This window comes from Emydura macquarii, unplaced genomic scaffold (genome assembly GCF_026122565.2).
Source record: "Emydura macquarii macquarii isolate MOO-44397 ecotype Brisbane River unplaced genomic scaffold, CSIRO-AGI_Emac_v2 contig_1363, whole genome shotgun sequence".
NCBI classification, from domain to species: Eukaryota; Metazoa; Chordata; order Testudines; family Chelidae; genus Emydura; species Emydura macquarii.
The window spans coordinates 19,744,602-19,750,133 of record NW_027131500.1 but is presented as its reverse complement, the minus strand read 5'-3'; the positions used below and the strand labels follow the sequence as shown (position 1 = coordinate 19,750,133).

The 5,532-nt window shown below is 37.3% G+C and overlaps 1 long non-coding RNA gene across 1 annotated transcript; it reads right to left on the bottom strand.

Annotated features, from left to right (window-relative positions):
- Window positions 1-2,947: 2,947 nt before the first annotated feature.
- LOC137155615 (uncharacterized) lies at window positions 2,948-5,089 on the bottom strand. Its single transcript, XR_010920578.1, has 3 exons — window positions 4,928-5,089; window positions 3,422-3,553; window positions 2,948-3,071 (listed from the first exon to the last, which is right to left on the bottom strand). It is a non-coding gene; the product is annotated as an uncharacterized lncRNA (long non-coding RNA).
- Window positions 5,090-5,532: the final 443 nt, after the last annotated feature.

Sequence of the window (5,532 nt, the reverse complement as noted above, 5' to 3'; positions counted from 1 at the left end):
GAGCAGAATCTCTAGTCCATCTTATCTTGCCAGTGCTTGCAAATGGACTCTGAAGGCTTTACACAGACTGAGAGACAAAATTCTGAACAAAGATCTATGCAAGTGACTTTAGTAATTACAAAAAAATAAAAGGGAAGAGAAGCTGAAAGTATGAGCTACATCCTCACAAGTGTCTTCAAACGGAATGTCTCTCCTGAGTTTTTTTAAGCCTATATTTAAGGCCAAACTGCTTATCTGGTGAACTTTGCTCAGAGAATAGTTTTAACATATCAAAATGTATGAGGAAAGCATTAAAAAAAAATGTCTATCATAACCCCCCTACTTCTACAAAGAACAGAAAGGATAGTTACTGTATCTTTTGGCAAATAGCATCTAGTCATGGACTTGAAAGTCCTATTCATCCTTTTTGCTCTCCTCAGTTCCCCCTGCCCCCTAGCTGTCCTCGAAATGTGCAGACAGAGCTATTTTTCATGTAGAAGGTTTGCTAGATATTGTACATTCAGTTGTTCCTAATTTATATTCTCTCCCCATTGATTTTGTGACTAGTCTTTTAGCTGGTTCAAAGTCCAGCTTCTCACTGTAACATTTGCTTTCAACAAGAAACTATGTTGATTAAATTGTATTTTCCATGCCAAAACTAGTAATTATTTTCTGGCATTTGCCCTTCATGGGTCCTATTTATTAATTTTTTCCTAGCTTAGTGGTGTAATAAATTCCCAGATATTAATATAAAGAAATGAAATATTTGGATTGTCATACAAGAACACTAACCCCTATACTTCCATTTTTATTTTTGAATCCCATGCTCTGAGCATCTAGGAAAGAAATATTTTATATTATATATTTTGTCATGGATTGTGTGTTCTCCAATTGTAACAGTTATGCAAGAGAATTGTATACCATTGAACCATGTAGCCTTTGTACTTTAGGCAGGTCTTCAGAAGCTCTTTGTTTAATTACATTAAATTGAGATTGTGAGATGGTATTAAGAAAAAAATAATAATTTTATAATCCTTCCTATTTCATAATCCTGTATTTCTTGACTTTAATTCAAATTTGATTAAGTTTTTACAACATATGTAGCTAGATTAATTTTACTTATAAAACCAAGTAGAAACAAAAATAAATATTTGCTGCCCCCCTAATTACATATACACATTTTATCATTATAAATATGTAGTGCCTATAATTAAAGGAACATTAGCAGGGGTGAAGAGAGCATTATTGATGTACATGCCAATGGAAAAAAAAATCAGTGGTATGTAACTATTAGTGAAGAAAGAGCTGTTGGCTGTATTGATCTTCTTGGAATGAAGAGCTGTTTTCTTTCCTTTTTGTTTTTGCTTATGAAAGTTGATAGGCTCAATGGCCTAGGGGAATTAAGTTTTATGTTTAACCACACAACAAACATAGCACTGACAACAACAAGGCAAACTTCCCCACATTACACATTGTTCTGGAGGGACCATCCCTAGGGATTAGAGTGTAGTCAAGTCTCTACTATTACTCAGTTTTTAACTTCTCAGAGATTGCCAACCACAGTGTTCAATGAGTTCTAGTCCAGATGGAATTTAAGATACTTATGTCTGTTCATATGGACTGGACTGCCATTATCAGTTTATTTCACATTCTATGGGCCACCAGCTGGTAATGATAATGATTCTTGGTTACTACTGACCTGGTCTGAAGGTGAAAAAAAGTGACCTAGAGGTAAATGGTTCCACCAACCATTACCACACCTTTGAGTCATTATTTCCTTTTCCCTGCCAAGCAATATTCTGTTTTCAAATAAAATATACAGCCTTGTTTCAAATATTTGTATGTTTGAACTTCCTAAACATCTATTTGCAGTACTCTGATTGTTCAAAAATAGCCCAAAGACAGCTCCTACAGACAGCATTTTCTTTGATCACTGCTACTGAAATTTCCCATTTCCAATATTATTGAATTGTAAGATAATGGTTCTCTATCAATATTGCCTGTGGCGCTATTAAGTCTTCCAGGTTACTGTGAGACTCTGAATAATTTCTGCTTGCATAACAAAGACAAGCATTGAAGTTCACTTGTGTAGGTGTGTGTATATGACATTCTGCATATAGGGACAAATTTTGGCCAGAGCTGCCCCCATGCTCAAGTCAAAGAAAGTGAATAACTCATGAGTAAAGTAAATGCATCTCAGCGAATGCACCAATGTAAACTTGCACCAAAATCTAGCCTGATAGATTTGGCAATCCAGGCCATTTACAATTTGTTTAATGTGAATCCTGGTATACAGGCTGCACAAAAGATATAGCAACTATGCAAACTTAAGCTAAATGTGCTGCCATGATGGAGGTGGAGATGGGAGGAGGTCTAAGAATTTACCATGATTCTTTGGTTTAGGCCTGCTTTTGAGGCAATACTCAGGCCCAGATCCTCAAAAGGTATTTAAGCACCTAATTCCTTAAATACCATTGCGGATTTGGGCCTCTATGCCAGAGCTGCACGACCACCCAACCTTGTGATTCCAGGGGAGGATGCTGCACAATCACAGGTCAAGAAGAACTATGGATTTTGTCAAATAGGTTATCTCCTTTCGTGATTTTTTTTTAAAAAGACTCAAGAGGGATATAGCCCCTTGTTCACAACTCTAAGACACATCTTAATACACTCAGTCCAGCTCTTTTCTGCAGGAATTTCTAGGTAACCTATAGCTACAGAATCTGCAAGCTTATAGTAGGACTCTCCCCCGCCCCCACACCCTAACTAACTGCAGTATATTTACTTTTTTATTTGTATCATTGCATACTATAAGGATATTGCAATATTGGCAAATACTCTAATATGCAATAACCATTAGACCAAATGGTAGCAATGAGATGCTACTGTTAACCTCACTGGTTTGAATTACAGTCCAGGATGATAAAAGCAGCAGTGTTCTACAATCCACTACCTACATTTAATTTGCTTTTTATTTATTTATTTTTTTAAAACATTTAAGTGCATTTATACTACTCATGAAAGGTACCAGCTTGATATCCCTGGAGATGGAATGAATTGTGCTGGCTCCATACTCAGGGCTGAACCGCATCCTAAGGATTAGAGATAGCTAGTGAGAGAAACAGCAAGATGCCAAAAGCAGCATCACTTCCCAAAAATGAAACTCAAACTAGTTTATGTGTCACAATTTACACTGTGCTGCCTTGTTTGTACTGACACAGTAGGAGCTGTGATGCCAGTGACTATACAACTTGTCCTTGCATAGAAAACCTCTTTAATGCAGACATGCAATCACTCAATGACCCTAACTCAACAGAGCAGTTATGCATGTAATATCTCTGCTGAGTTGGAGCCCTAGAGTTGGTTCTTGTCTCATTCATTTACAGGCAGGAGTCCAATTGTGCTGGACAATTCCCTCCCTCCCCCCCCAAACGCTACCCACCTTGAGTCCCATGTTCTGGCTGCCGTGGTGTTGTATTTAACACCAGCCACTAGAGTCGGTGGTAGAATCAAAAGCGTAGGGCTGGAGGGGACCTTAAGAAGTCATCAAGTCCAGCCACCGGCCCTTGTTATCCTGGAGGCAGGAAATAAAGGCCAGCTCCTTAGCAGCACAGTTGTGTGTCAGATTCTTATTTCATCAAGAAAAAAATAAGCGTATGATGCCATGAAGGCACATGTCTGTGCTACACCAGATCCGAAATCCATTCTGCTCTAGAAGTAGAGGGGACAATCTGGCACCCCAAATAATCAATGAAACTATCATCTGAAGGCAAAGCTAGGCATGTCAGGAACAGAATCCTCTATTTTATTTCATTCCTAGTGATCAACCTGAGCAATAAAAATGTAATAAAAATCTCTTTTAAAGTGTCAATTAAAATACAAGAACCTTAATATTTTCATTAAAACCTGTTTTTGACTTCCAATAAAATGGGAGAAGACGTATGGTCCTGTAGTTTAATCATGGGCCTGAGAGTCAGAAAAACCTGAGTTCTATTCCCAACAGCATCACAGGGTATTTCAACATTTCTGAATTTTGTTTTCAGAACTTTTCTGATAAAAATTTTGGTATTTCAAATTTTTGTCCCATTTGGAATGAAAACAAGTATTGTACATTATCATAATTTCCCATTGGACAGAAACTGATTTCCAATCAGCTCTACCTGATATAGAGTACTATATGCCAAAATAGAAAGAGTGAGCTTTCTTAACCTCTTTTTAAAGGCTGGAACCTAAGAAAATGTATCTTTTCATTGTGACAATGGCTCACAAATGGTACAAGATGGATTATTTTTAAAGTAGGATATCTTGTGATGCCATCTTGTGCTTAAATGGTTTTTAAAAAAGTCTTTTATTTTATTAGTCTATTATTGAAAAGTAAATCTTCAGATCATGGAGTGTAGAGTGATGCAGTGTGGTCTGCCTGAGTCTTCATACAGCCTGAAACAATAGCTCTTTGAAGTGTGAATTGCCTATATTTGTCTCAGAGTGTTAACTCTGAAGCATTATAATGGAAAGGCACCAGTGTCAAATATTTCACAGCTGACAAAAATATGCAATAAAGATGGACTAGGTTAACCTGATGTCACTGCATACAGACCATGCAAGACAGAAAGAGGAAGATCAAACTATGAAGATACACCATAATTTTGTAGTCTCATTTTGCTGGACCTTGAGTTCAATTGGAATTGTGTTTGTGAGCAGAGCTCAGGAGTACCACCACTGTCCCCCACCCCATTTGATCCCCCAATCAATCACACCTAAAGTATTTACATATCTAGCTCAAAGGCTTCAATATTTTTATCATATGCACCTTTCTGATTTTAACAGGTAGAATTAGTCTGAATTCATCCTAAACTTCCCAGTAGACTGTTTCGGATCATTGCCCCACAATTGAGGATCACTTCCTTGTTATAAAGTTTAAAGAAAGTAATGCTTATTTCATGTTTACCAGTGCAATGTAGATTTAGGTCATCCAAATGAGAAATGCAGATCTTTGAAAGAGAATACAACTTCAATACAGGGATTCAGATTGATTTCATATTGGCAGCAGGATCAGGCCCAGCAGGTTGGTCATAAAATGTGTTCATGCATATCGACATTTTTCTGGTCAGGATACACAGCTGTCAGATATATATTTACAGAGATTAGAAATATCCATAATTTTTAAATTATAGAAACATTCAGTAACAGAAAATACTGCATACCGTTTTCAGTGACTGAACACTGACAGCTTTGCGCAGTCATCGGAAACATGTGTGCAGTTTTCCTGAAAGGTGGGGTGGGGAACTTAAGTTCAAAATGACATATTGAATTACTACAACAGGCTGAAAGATCAATGAAGATGCAGTTACTGCCCATCTGATGAGTGCACAATGCAACATTTCTAGGAGAATGAAAAACATCCCATTTGCTAGTGTAGTGTACATAAGCATTCTATGCAGTCTGTTTGCATTGGGACAGATTTCTCTGTCTAGAAACAAGCCCCAAGGCTGGGAGTATGGGAAATAGAAATGTTTTACTGGCACCAAGAAAGGGGTGGTCTCCTTTTCTAGA